The sequence below is a fragment of the Sus scrofa genome, chromosome 5, assembly GCF_054392235.1.
Source record: "Sus scrofa isolate SSC_HxYL_T2T_F1_AM1 chromosome 5, Sscrofa_HxYL_maternal_Yorkshire_Landrace_v2.0, whole genome shotgun sequence".
Lineage (NCBI taxonomy): Eukaryota > Metazoa > Chordata > Mammalia > Artiodactyla > Suidae > Sus > Sus scrofa.
In genome coordinates, this window is record NC_139387.1 from 5871571 (window position 1) to 5885413 (window position 13843).

The 13843-nt window shown below is 43.6% G+C and overlaps 1 protein-coding gene across 17 annotated transcripts in view; it reads left to right on the forward strand.

Moving 5' to 3' along the window:
- Positions 1–13843, forward strand: part of PACSIN2 (protein kinase C and casein kinase substrate in neurons 2) — a 132104-nt gene that overhangs the window by 39008 nt on the left and 79253 nt on the right. For 3 of the 17 annotated variants that reach the window (XM_084955106.1, XM_084955111.1, XM_084955100.1), the window contains exon 3: positions 6289–6521. The exons of 6 other annotated variants lie outside the window; for them this stretch is intronic. The gene's annotated coding sequence lies outside the window, so the exon portion shown is untranslated. Of the gene's footprint in view, positions 1–6037; positions 6156–6288; positions 6522–6780; positions 6869–13843 lie in introns of those variants that run through there. 8 more of the 17 variants (XM_084955105.1, XM_084955112.1, XM_084955101.1 and 5 more) reach the window with 4 other exon arrangements.

The following is a 13843-nucleotide window of genomic DNA, read 5'->3' on the forward strand; positions in this document are numbered from 1 at the left end:
TTTTTAGTGTTAAAATACTTTAAAAAAAACTATTAAAATGCCTTTGAAATGGAATAATGTGAAGTGGTAGGGTTTTTCTTTTTTTTTTTTAATATCCTTAATTGGCACAATAAAGTTGGCAGCCTTGTGTTGGGCGCTTCTGCCTTTAACGAAGGGTGCTGGTCACTGAAGCTGGGGGCTTTGGTGCTCTGCCCTCTCCCCCAGGGAAGAGGAAGCCATAGCCAGAGGCGCAGAGCGACCCAGCCCCTTCTTACCTGACCCAGCTCAGGGCCGTTTCTCCTGGGGCGTCTCTTCCTGGCCCCGACCTTCTCAGCTCCTGCTTAGGTCTGTTACGCAGTACTTGTCACACTGTGTGGTCCTGGGCGCTTGTCAGTCTGCTCTACTAAACTCTAAGCTGCTTAAGGCAAAGTGTGCTGAATTATTTGGCTTGTGACTTCCAGGGTCTAGCAGAGAGAGGGTACATATAAATAAATGAGGGGAAAAAAATCATACCAAGAAAGCTCTAATAAAACATTAACACAGCATATCTCTAACTTTATTCCTGAAAAACACCCCCCCCACTCACCACAAACCCTGCTCACCACTCTTTTTTTTTCTTTTTTTCAGGGCATGTGGAGCTTCCCAGGCTAGAGGTCCAATCGGAGCTGTAGCCGCCAGCCTACGCCACAATTCACGGCAATGCCAGATGCTTAACCCACTAAGCGAGGCCAGGGATGGAACCTGCATCCTCCTGGATGCTAGTCAAGTTTGTTAACCACTGAGCCACATAGGAACTCCTGCTCACCACTCTTTTTTGAATTCAGACCTTCTTCCTTAGGTGTGTTACCCAAAGAAGCCTTGAGCTGTTCCCAGGGCTGGGGGGTAATTAGGGGAGCTCCATAACATCTTAACCACTGAGATGTGTTACAAGTCTAGGTGTTGCTTCTCATGCTGGCATTTTATAAAATGCATAAGAAAAGAAAGTAATGTGTATTTTTCCTATCTCATTGGTGCCTTGAAGTTTTTCTTAATTGGGCTTTTTGTTTTAATTAGTGTGGTTTTATATCTTCTTTCTTTCTTTTTTTTTTCCTTTTTTTTTTTTTTTCTTTTTTAGCTTTGGACAAGTGCCAGCAAGAAAAGAAGCTTATGTAAAAGGTTTCAACTTTTTTTTTTTTTCTTTTTTTTTTTACTTTGCCAAAGATAGAACTGGTACTTCACTCAGCTTGTCCTGGCACCTTCTTTGATAGAGAATGTTAGAAATTTGGCTTGGTTTATTCCTTTTTATATCCATATGTGGGAAGAGTAAAGGTAAGATAAGATGGCTCTATTTATATCTGTTTCATGAAAAAATGTGAAAAGCTAACAAGTAGGATTTGAACATAGCTGCTACCCTCTCCCCAACCAAAAACCAAAACCAAAACAAATCAGAACGTATTTTGCGTAACCTATTCGTGACGATGATAGGTTTCTTGAATTTAAGATTTACTTATCATTTGAAGAAGAAAAAGAAAAGTTAATGCCTGTAATTATCGTATAAGATTTTACTTGTTTGCTGACTGTCAGACACCTGCCACACTGACACCTGCCACTGAGAGCTGCCATGTCTAAGTCACTGATTGGCATTGGCACTGCGGTGATGATGGGGAGAACTGAGCTAACCTGGTTAGAATGTGGACCATTCGGGCTCATCAGAATCACTTGTGTATGTTAGAGGATCAGTTATTCTAAGAGTTGAGACCTAATAAAATACACTTAGTGCTAACATTGTACAGAACTTATTTTGTTTAGTCTTTGGATTAGAGGCACCTCGCAGCATAATTTTTGGGGAATGTCAGTCGCTGTTGTACTGCAGAGGCAGATGCTGGGAGCAGGAGAAAGTTCTATTTTTTCAAGTTCTGCAGAGGCCTCCTTGCCTCTTTTTCTTCTTCTGTCTTTTCCCTCCTCCACTTCCTCCCCCTTCCTTTTCTCTTTATTGAGACACTAGTTTACATGTAACTGAATGCCCTCATTTAGGGGCTTTGACAAGTGGATATGCATGTGCCCACTGTCCTGATGAAGACACAGAACACTTCCATCACTTCAGAAAGTTCCTTGTGCCCCTGTGCAGCCAGCCCCCAGGCACGCATTGATCTGTCATCCTAGATTGGTCTGGCCTCGTTTAGAATTTCATGGAAATACGAGACACACGGTGTATACCTTTGTCTTCTTTTGCTCATTAGGATGTTTCTGTGACTCCCTCACCATACCTCTATCAGCAGGTCATGCCTTTTAAGTGCCAGGTAGTTTTCCATTGTGTGTCCATGCTGCACAGTGTGTTTTTGATGTCCTGTCCGAGAAGCGTTTCAGAGACATCAGGGCTCTGCAGGAGTTTACACGTGGTCTTTTTGTATTCCCTCTCCCCCCACCTTTCCGCAGCACTTGCAAGAAAGCTGAGAGGAAGAGCAAGGAGACAAACTGAGTTTGGGCAGTTACCTTTTCATCAGAGCCTTGAGTCTTTTTAGTCCTTTAGTTTCGTTTCTCAGAACAATGCTATTCTTATTATCCCCAGCTTGTGGCAACTGATACAATCTTGTACTTGCCTTTCTGGAGATGGGGGGATGGGGGGATGGGGGGGAGGGTGGGCGCATATTCCCAATGGTTTAAGGCTGTGACCAGAAAGGCCCTTCTGGGCTTTGGATGACTTCCCCCGAGCCTGCTGGTGCTAGACTGCTTGGCTCTGCAGTTAGGGCTTGCTGAGTTCAGAGACATGCAGACTGCAGAGCTCATCTAGCGTGGGGCTGCCAGGTAGCCCCTTCTCTCGCTCCAGCTTCTCCCTCTGAGTTGTCTGGCTGTTGCCTTGCTCTGTCCTGGCTCAGCTCTTAGCTTTAGCCCAGTTGGGAGGCATGAAGCACAGAACTGCCCTTTTGTGTTAACAACCCCAATTGTTGTGTGCCATGTGCCCGTAACTTCTTTAAGAATCACCTTTTAAGAGGCACTGGTTACTTAGGGCTGGGAGAAGCATGGGGGCCAGGGAGAGGGATGATAGCTAAAGAGTATGGGGTTTCTTTTTGAAGCGATGAAATGTCCTAAAATTGACTGGGTATAAGCCATTAAATTGTACACATTAAATGGATGAATTGTATGGTGTGTGAATTATATCTCAATAAGGCTTTTTTTTTTTTTTCTTTAGTATGGTATTAGAGCAAGGACGGACTAGTAGAAGAATGGGGGAAATTTGACATCATAGAAATTTTATTCTTTCTCCATATGACCCATTGCTAAATATTCTCATTTTCCTCACAGCTCTAGTTCCCTGGGAGGCAGAAGAGTGTTGTAGAAAGAGGACGGGCTTTGAAGTATCAGGTGAACCTCAGTTGGAATCCCCATTCTGCCCTTATTAGCTGGGTGACCTTGGGCAGGTTGCTTAACTTCTCTGTGGTGGTTTCCTTTCTGTAAAACAGGGCTAGGAGTACCAACCTTACAGAATCTTTCAAAAGAGCCCAGTAAAGGCAGCCGTTTTCACCAGGCGACAGTCATGTAACAGCTGTCAGGGAGAAGAGGTAGCCTGGTCAGATGTTGTCCTGCCATCTGTGAGTTATGCCAAGTTACTCTTTGCTCAGATCCCCCTGCTGGTGGGCACACACTCAGCGATCGGTACCAAGTAACGGATGACGCTGGTAGCCTTTAGCTAATTTGCTAAAGGACTCTGAGCTTCTGAATTTTTTCCCACATGGTTTGAGTAGGTCAGTAGCAAGCTCTTGGAGAGCCCACTTGGGTCCCCTGCTTCTTAAAGCCTTCCCACCTGGGGTCCATGCTCCTGTCCCTCGGGGCATGTTGTTTCTAACATTTGTCAGCTCATGCCATTTAAATTTATTTGCACTTCTGCCCTGCCCATACTCTGTGAGCAATGCAGGGCAGAGACCACGGCTTTTCAGTCATGGGCCCCTGAGGCCCTAAGCGCTGTGCCTGGCACTGTTGTTTGTTGAATGAATGCCCAATGGTTTCAAAACCATTTTGTCTGGTGACAAAAACCAGACTGGAACTGGAAATACCAGTTTAGGCACTACATGCTAGAAATTAGCACGTGGGTTTCTCTGGAGCAGTGTTTCTGTCCCAGCGCCACCTCAAGGGGCTGCACCCCTGCCCCAGGATGGGAGAGCTCAGAGGGGCAGGAGAGCTCGCCTCCTTGCCAGGAATCCACTGACAAGGTGTGAGGTGAGGCTGAGGTCCCTGGGAGAGAGAAAGTGCCTGAAGCTGACCTCATTCCTTCGTAGTCCCATTGCTTTCTGCCTCCTTATTTCAGTTCATGTAAAATTTTTATTAAACAACAGCTGTATCCAAGACCCAGTTCTGATCCTTCAGGGAAGCCGAGGTGGAGAGGCAGTGTGGTGTAGTGGTTAGCAGTTGGACTCTGGAGGCTGACTGCCTGGGGTTCAAGTCCTACACCACTACCACCCTCACCCTACCCGTGACCCATGGACCGGCTCCGGGATGCAGGCAAGTCACAGAATGTCTCTGTACTTGAGTTATCTCACCTGGAAAATGGACGAGGTTACCAGTACTTAGCCTTAGAGGATTATTTTCATGATTAACAATAAATAAAGTAAGCACTATATAAATATTTATTGAGTAGCCTATGTTTGTAGGATTTATTAAAAAAAAAAAAGAGAGAGAGAGAGAATGAGACTCTTAAACCTTGCTCTGATTGTCCCTCCCATAACCAAGAGCCCTAAGTGGGGCTCTGGCGCAAAGTTTTCCGTCATGCTAGCTGACAGCAAGGAAAGCTAGACAGCTTACTTTGTTAGAACTCAGGTATTTATGCTTTCTCTGTGGAAGAAAATACCCCAGCAAAAGGGCTTTGTGGTCATGTTTTGTTTTTCTTTTTTCTGCCGAACCGATGGCATTCGGAAGTTCCTGGGGCAGGGATTGAATCTGAGCCGCGGCTGGGAGCCACACTGGATCCGTCACCCACTGCTCTGGGTCGGGGAATTTAACCCTTGCCACCACAGAGACAACAAAAGGTCCTTAACCTGCTGTGCTAAAGCAGGAACTCCCATGATCGTATTTTTTATGCTGCATAGTTAAAGCATATGCTCTGAAAGATAACTGCCAGTTTTAGGAAGCCCATCTGTGTAATGTGGTCAAGGACACTGAAGTCACCTCTAGAAACACTCTGGAGCTTGTAGCTCAGTCTTTTCCAGCGTCAGAGTCCATCTTTGGGCAAAATGACCTTTAGGGCCATTAGATGCTCACTTCCTAATCCTGCCTATCCCACAGCAAACCCTGGGATGAAGTGGCCAGCCTCCCTGCAGACCAGAGGATGCTGCTGGCTGAGTGTGGCTAGCGTGGTGGTCCAGTCTGCACACTTCTGTAAGGGTGTAACTGACTTAACTAAGCTGGCTGTGGAATACAGTGAAATCTGCACTGGGCTGGCTTTTCTGGTTTATTTGGGGGGGGGGTGATGTAATACTTTCCCAAGTAGCACGGATTATTATCGTGTGTCAAATCATCGAGGCTTTTGTTAATGTGGTCTTTGCTTTATTCATGCTTTTCCATTAAAGAGTTTCTAAACACAAGATTTGGGGAAGAGATTTTTAGCCTATTCTGTTTTGTGTTATAAGGTCAGACTAGATAGCTGTTTTTCGTTTTTTCTCTTTTTTTTTAAATAAGATTTACATTACATTAAATAAGATTTACATTACAGTTAATTTACAATGTTCTGTCAATTTCTGCTGTATAGCAAAGTGCCCCAGTCTTTCGTACATACGTACGTACATACATACATACATACATGCATATATATATATATATATATATATATTCTTTTTCTCACATTACTAGATGGCTGTTTTTAACTCAACATTTTGTATGAAAATGGATATTTGTTTTTGTCTATTTTTGTTTCAATATCTTCTCCTTTCTGTAGTGTTTGTATTTTTTAAAATATTGTTGCATGCATTTTTAAAAACTTTTTATTCAGGTATAAATGTATATATATATATACATAGAAGCGCGCGTATTATAAGTGTGTAAACCAATGAATTTTCGCAAACAGCATTCCCCTAATGCTCAAGAAATAGAACCCTCTTCAGAAGCGCTCCTGGCGACCCCTTCCTGCCTGTCCCTTTCCTTTCTGCCATGTCCTGGGCTCTGGCAGCAGAGAAGCTGTGCGTCCTCTGTCTTACAGGAGTGACACAGTAGGTTCTCTTTGTAAATGAGGAGAGACTGTCTCTTCTTCCTCACTTGAAGTTACTCTTTTTTTTCCCTTCACTTTCAGTTCTTTGTAAACTATATGAAGCGAGGTGTTTTTGTGTTTGGTTTTTATTCTAGGGCCTCACGCTTGCACGTCTGAGTGTCCGGCCTCCCTCGCAGGCTGCTCTGCCCGGGTGTGTGGAGTCACAGGGAGGGGCTGAGTCTTGCACGTAGGGGCAGCAGAAGAGCATTCCGTGCAGGTGAGGCCCTGTCTCACTAACTTGTGGCACTTCCGTAGGGAACACGTCTTTTTTTCCTCCTAAGTGGAAGGATCCCTAATACAGGAAGAGACTCCGGGACCATGGTGCACGGTATGTGTTTGTATACGTGGTACGTGGGACTTTTGTTCTCAGACTGATTTTCTGTGGAATACTGCCGTCTCTGTTTGGGCCCTTTCTGAAAAGAAAGCTCTTCTGTGACGGGCCCAGCAGGCTCCCAGCGGAGGCCTGCGAACCTGGCGCCTGTCGGGGGAAGGCAGCGGCGTAGGGAATGCCTTATCTCAGGCACGGAGTCGCAGCCAACAGGAAATGATGAAATGTGCTGGGAGAATTCGGCGGGGAGCCCGAGGTCAGACCGACGGGCTGGGTCGGAAGGAGGCAGGTGCGGGAGCTGGCTGCTCAGCAGAGTTAGGCGGTTGAAGTGCCTTTGACAGGAAAACGTGAGTGTGCGCTTGAGAACCTGCATTTCCTTTAAAGGGGACCTTTTGAAAGTAGGGTTTTCACTGATTTTTTTTTCCCCTAAAGTGATTGATTTAACAGAGATCTCACCTTTTAAGGACACCTAGTGTTAGAGTTTCTTCACGGAAATGTTCACCCAATTCAATATTAACTGAACGGGGTGGAGTGTTTTATCCAGAATGCTTTGAGAAAATGTTAGAGTATTTGTTTTATTTTCTTGGTGAATACATTTTGACCTACATAAGTGAAGGACTGTGCTTTATAATTGCTCCTCTGTTTTTAGAACATATGTGCATGCTTCATTTCAAGATAGATGGAATAAATGAAAAACTTTGGCATGTTTTAGACTCACTTGCATACCTCTGGCTGTATTTTTTCCTTACTGTGTAGCTAAATGAATTTCTTGAATTAACTGTTAATAGAGGGTTGGTGTTTTCCCCCTCCTGTCAGGCATTATGCTTATTACATGCTGCCGTTTCCTTTCTGAACAGCCAAATTCAATCTACGAACACATAACTGGGGCTTGTGAGAGAAAATGAACAAATTAGCTTTTCCAGTCGCCTGTAATTGCTATTTCTGACTCTTCCAGAATCCCAGAATTAGCATGCAGCTTGCTCCAAGACCCCCTCCGTCTTTCTCCTCAGTCAGTTCCTTTTTATTTCTTTTCTCAGCTGGACCCTGTGCCCTTGTCCCTGTCTGATTGCTGTCACCGGACACTTTGTTTTCATTTTTATTGGATAGCAAAATGTAAAAGGTTTATTATTTCAATAACTGAGCAGCTTTACGTACATATTTAATTGTTTCTTACCTTGGAAGTTGTATTCTGGAACTGAAAAATCACGCCCCCCCCCCCCTTTACTTCCACTGTCTTGTAATTCTAAGTGGAAAATTTTAAAAAGGAAATCCTGATAACCCCATTCATTACTAGGTGAGTATATTTATTGGGTTACCTATTGCTTTGAATGTCAGAAAAGCAGCGTCCCCTTGCTGTTCTCCAGAAAGCGCCATGCTGGTACAGTCTGTGCCACCTAGAGAAGCAGATTTTCTTGTTAGGTTGTTTCCTAGTATGATGCGTGTATTTCTGACACTTTCAGGGTTGCCTAGTCCCTCTATTCTAGAAATCCCCTCTGTCTGATTTTTCTCTCAGACCTTGGTCAGGTTTGTCCTGGCTTTTATGATTCAGAGCATGTCCACAAATCCCTTCCTTCTTCATGATAAGATATCTAACCTAATTCTAGGTGAACATTAATGCTGTATTTATGAAAATAATACAGATTCAAATTGAATCATGTCTTGAAAAGGCCTGAGATGTATACCAGTAGTAAAAATTAAGTCTCCCCACCCTTTTTTCCGTTTCTTTTTATACATTTGTGAGTCTTATATTTTGCTCAGCCACGTAATTCTTTTGTTTATGTGGTGGCATAATTTAAACGGTGGGAATATGATTTTTAGAATTGTAATGGTGCTTGGTGTCATTATAGTTGGGCCCATTCATTTTTTTTTTAATTGAAGTACAGTGGATTTACAATTTTGTGTTAGTTTCAGGTTTATAGAAAAGCGATTCAGTTATACATGTATATATGTGTGTGTGTGTGTGTGTAACCTTTTTCAGATTCTTTTCCATTTTTTTAAAAAATTAAGGCCAAGAGGTCAAATACCTTGCTTACTTGTTCAAGGTCACATGGCTAACTGGTGGCTGAGGGAGTCTAGAACTCAGGTCTCCTGACTTCTGGGCCTTTCCTTTATCTGCTTTCTCCACGTATTATCTCAAGATTAGTAGGACTTGGCCAAGACTGGCTTTTTTCTTCTAACGAGTCCATTTTCATTTGTTTCATTTTCAAATACTCAGAGTTTATTCAGTAATTACCTAAGCAAGTACCAGTTGGCATAGGTGTGCAGTGAATTACCTCAAGCACAAAGAGCATTGACCTTTCTCCCTCTGAGAGAGATTTTTCTTAAAACCAAAGAGTTCTCTATTTAATAAAGTTTTTCTTGCTTCTCCCCTAAACTAAGTCTCACTCAGTTGTTACTGTTATAAGAAAACCTCAATATATTATCTGCTAGATGAGAAATCCAAACTCAATAAAATCATAACTAATAAAATTAAAAAAAAAAAAAAGACAAAAGTACTTGATTCTCCTTTGAAAGAGGAATCTTCAGGATGTGAAAGGAAAGCCCTGACCTCTGTGGGAGCACCAGGCCTTATGAGGGGACACTGATAGTTCCGTCTTGCTGTGTCTCAGTCTGAACTGATGGGGTTTGGGAATAGGATAGACTTTAAAACAATGCGTTACAATGTCAATAAAGGGGGAAATTTATAAACATGAAACTTACCCACAACCTTCCAGAATCAGTTAAAAAAGTCTCTCCCAGAAATTGAATTTGCATCCCTCTGAAATTCGCGTATGGAAATTAGTTGCAAATAGAGGCATGCTGAGAACAGTGGGGGACTGTTCTTAGACCTGGATGTGGTTCCCACTGTCTGTCCAGAGTCACCTTAGGGAGGTTCACTGGCTAGCACTTACTTGTATTTTCTGAAGTATTTTGAGTATATGTTGTGAAGAATTTCGGAAACAAATACCCTACAGGAAAATAGACATTTTCAGAAATATTTTAATTGTTCTTAAAATTGTGGCCAGTAACTTTATAGCTATTTTAATTTCTAAAACCTGGGAATGAGGTAGGATACGTGAGCAGTGTCTTCTGTGCGAGGTCAGAATTGTGTCTTCCCTCCTGGTGTGCTGGTGGCCACTTTTGTCATTGTCATTGAAGAAGCTGCTGCTTTCAGTTGACGAGCCAGATAACTACATGGGAGGTAAAGGGTGAGGAGCCCACCTCAGGGAGGGGCTTAGTTCACGTCTCCCATAATTTAGTTACCTTTGTTCCCCAATTAGCAGTATGTACTGTCATATTTTCCATACATAATTACGTGTAGAATATTTTAACTGGCTTCCTTTTCTTAATATATAATTGGTCTTACATATTTAAAAATGTATGTGAAATTACATAGGCATATAGAAACATATAATTAACATATAATTGTCTCAGTCAATAGTAAGATTTGACATTCTCCCTTGCCCCTAGCTTTTGCCACATCAGTGTGAATTCTGACTATGCCTGTAAACTTGGAAGTAAGGGGGGATATGGTGCTGGCTTTGCTGCAGACCGAGGAAGGATTTAAAGGCAGGCCCTGAGGCCGCTGCTGGCTCAGAAGTCCCTGAGAATGTGTGCTGTTGGGGTCTTTGGGCCTTCTTCATTTTCATCTCTGCTCAGGGATTCTTCCAAGCCAGCTTCTAGTGGGGGCCTTAGAACCTCCTCTGAGGTTTTGAAGAAACTTCCCCCGGAGCCCAGGAAGATTGTAGGCCCTGGAGGCAGGTAAAGATGACTGTGGGTGTGGAGTGAGAGGGTAGTAACACTGGAAAATATGGGCCATTCGTTTGAATGAATGAGTAGATGTCAGTGGTCCTCTTTCTAAAGAGGTTAAAGGCACTGTAGTTGTGTTTCACCTGGGCCGTCTGTAAGTGCTTTGCATCTCACAGTTCCTCCTTGATGCCAAGTGACAGACGAGGTGTCTATTTAGCATCTCCTCCAGCCCTGGGAATTTGGCCTAAAAATTTTTTTTTCTTTTTAGACTCCGTCATACGTGAGTCTAAAGACTTGAATCTCTATGTGGACTCAGGATGCATAATATTCTGTTTTTGGATAACTTAAAGAATCTGATGGAAGTGTTCCAAATTTGAAATGTGTGCCAGGGGTCATCACAATAGTATGGGATTTAAATTTTCCTTTTTGTTAAGGTGAAGCCTGTGCTATGAATTTCCTACTCAGTCTTGTTTTCCACTGGGATTTGTTCTGCTGTAGCCTCCTTGAGGGAGGTCAGGGAGAATGATTTTGCTGGAAAGTGCTTACTTGACAACATGTTGTTGATGAAATTAACAGGGCTAAAATGTTGAACTTACCAATTTGGAATTCTCTTTGATTCTCAAGTGCCTAACACATATTGGTAGTGCTTGTTTAGCAAAATAAATGAAGCGTGGGGCAATTTGCAGACAATGAAGTGTTCTCTTTATGGTTCTTTTCTGGTATGAGCTAACTCAGAAAGAAAAAATAGCACAGGGAACAGTGGACCGATGACCAATTATCTGTTGACTTGGAAAACAGACATTTTGTTAATTTACCACCTCTGGGGGTGTTCAGCTCAGGTTCATTCAGTCATCAGATCTGACCCTTACTGCGCAGGAAGCATGTTGTACAGCAAGACCGAAAGACCATGCAGAGAAGGGTCAGGACTACTTTTGGGGGAGAAATCAGTATATACTTAATAGTGAACTCTAGGGCATTAAATTTATTCTTAGGCACATCCAGTAGACTGCTGAGGTTGAAGAGTTTGAGTTTGGCATGGGTGCAGTTGTCACAATGATGAAAACTCCTGGTGTGAGGTTTACGTAAACCATACTTGTTCCAGCCCCTGACCGCTTTCATTGATGACTGTGCAGACACCTGAGCGGGCTCTGCACTTACTTCCAACCGCCCACTAGGTCACTACCTGGAGGGACGGTCCACTTGAGTGCTGGATGGCTGGATCAGTTGATTTGTTCACTTTTGCACGCGGGCATATGCATGTGTTCACCTTACCCACTTGGCAGAGTTTCTCATGCACTCACTTTGCATCAGGCACAGTGCAAGGCCCTAGGATCCATGATGGTTGAGATTGGGTTCTTGCTCCTGAGAAGCTCACTGTCCAGGCAGATAAAGAGACTTCTAAACTCAGGCTGATGAGTCTCCTTACGTTACTCTAGGATCTTAGACTGCTGCGAAGCGTGTGGGAGGTTGGGGCAAAGTTCACGGGTGGATGTTTTGGCAAGAGAGGTTTCTGAGGCAGACAGGGGAGGTGGAGGGCGAGTACATGCAGCGGCCAAGGAGGTCAGAAAGAATACGCTGTGTTTGGGGTTTGCCATGGCTGGATGGTGGTACAGGTGTAGATGGGCTTCAGGGACCTCAAATTTATCAGGCCCGGGCCCCAGTTATTTTCCATCCTGACCCAGTTCCTCTGAAGTTTCTGTTTCTCTTTGTGGCATTACCACATACCTTGCCTCCAGAAATGGGAACTTTCATCTTGCTCCTCCTCCGCTCTTCCTCGTATTGCTCCCCTTTCCTGGTCTCCTAGCGTTTCTCTTTCTGTCTCTGACCTCTAGAGCTGCACTGTCCCTGTGGTAACCAGCAACCACGTGTGGCTCTTTACATTAAAATGAATTGGAAGTGGATGTAAAGAAGTCAGTTCCCCAATTGCACCAGCTGCATTTCAAGCACTCAGGCTTGGGGTCTGTTCTCTGCTGCCTGCCAGAGGGCACTTTCCTTCACAGGCTTTTGATCAGGGCCTCCCCATGACTTCGCGGATTCCTAGTGTGGCCCTCGAGGCCTCCGGCTTGGCGGCACCTATCTTGCCTCACATTCAGCTACTCCCTTTTTCACTGTCCTGCTATCACATTCTTGATTCTTTCATACCTTTTCGCCTTAGTACACGCTGTTGTCTCACTCACCAGAATACCATTCCCTGTCTGGACACCTCCCGCATGCTTCAGACCCAGCTCCAGAGCACGTCCCTGGCTTCCCTCAGGTTAATCTCTCCTTGTTATGTCCAGTACTTGTAATCACACAGTCATACTCCCCTCTGAGAGCACAGATGGTGCTTATTTGATATGTGTCATTGTCATTTGTCTATCACTCGGTGGCAGGCACAGCGGTTAAGCTTTGGGGACAGATAAACTTAATTTTGGAACTAACCATTTATTTGCCATGTGACTTTGGGCAAGATATTTCATCTCTCTAAGTCTCAGTTTCTTATTCTGTACAGTAAAAATTATAATGGCCTTTCCCTCCTACATAGAGCACCCAACATTGTACTTAACCAGAAGCTCTTAAGCTTCAGCTGAGAGCTGTCGTTCTAGACAGTGTCCATCAACCTGGCTAAAACCTTATCTTCTGCAAATAATGACGTTTTGATTCTTCTTTTTGAATTCTTTTTATTTCTTCTTTTTATGGCCACACCTGTGGTATGTGGAAGTTCCACAGCAGTGATAACACTGGACCCTTAAACCACTGAACCAGAGGGAACTTCCTCCATATCCATTTCTAATAAACACATTTCACAAAGTCTAAAGTGATGTGTTTACTTTTCTCTTGACTAATGGAAGGATTTAAAACATTTTAACCATTTCCCTCCCAGCTTGTACAATATTTCTTTTCTGAAAAAAATTTTTTTTTTTTTTTTTTTTTGTCTTTTGTCTTTTTAGGGCTGCACCCTTGCCATATGGAGGTTCCAGGCTAGGGATCTAGTTGGCGCTACAGCTGCCACCCTACACCAGAGCCACAGCAGCGCCAGATTCGAGCCATGTCTGCGACCTACATCACAACTCACGGCAACGCCGGATCCTTAACCTACTGAGTGAGGCCAGGGATCGAACCTGCAACCTCATGGTTCCTAGTCAGATTTGCTTCTGCTGCACCATGATGGGAATTCCTTCTTTTCTGAATTTTTTAATCCTACAAATTAGACATTATGTTTCTTATTGTTAATGCTGTTTAGATTTATCCATTTACGTACCATTCTTTCTTGTGCTTCAAGCTTTCCAGCTGAGATCATTTCTTTTTGCCTGTGTTATATCCTTTAAAATGTCCCTTTCTGGAGTTCCCATTGTGGTTCAGTGGGTTAAGGACCTGATGTAGTCTCTGTGAGGATGTGGGTTTAATCCCTAGCCTTGCTGGATCTGGCATTGTGGCAAGCTGTGGTGTAGGTCGCAGATGCGGCTTGGATCCGGTGTTTGCCGTACCTGTGGCGTAGGCCTCACATGCAACTCCGATTCGACCCCTAGTCTGAGAACGTTCATATACCGCAGGTGCAGTTGTGAAAGAAAAAAATAAGTTCCCTTTCTGTGAGTGTTTTTTGGGTGGTGTAT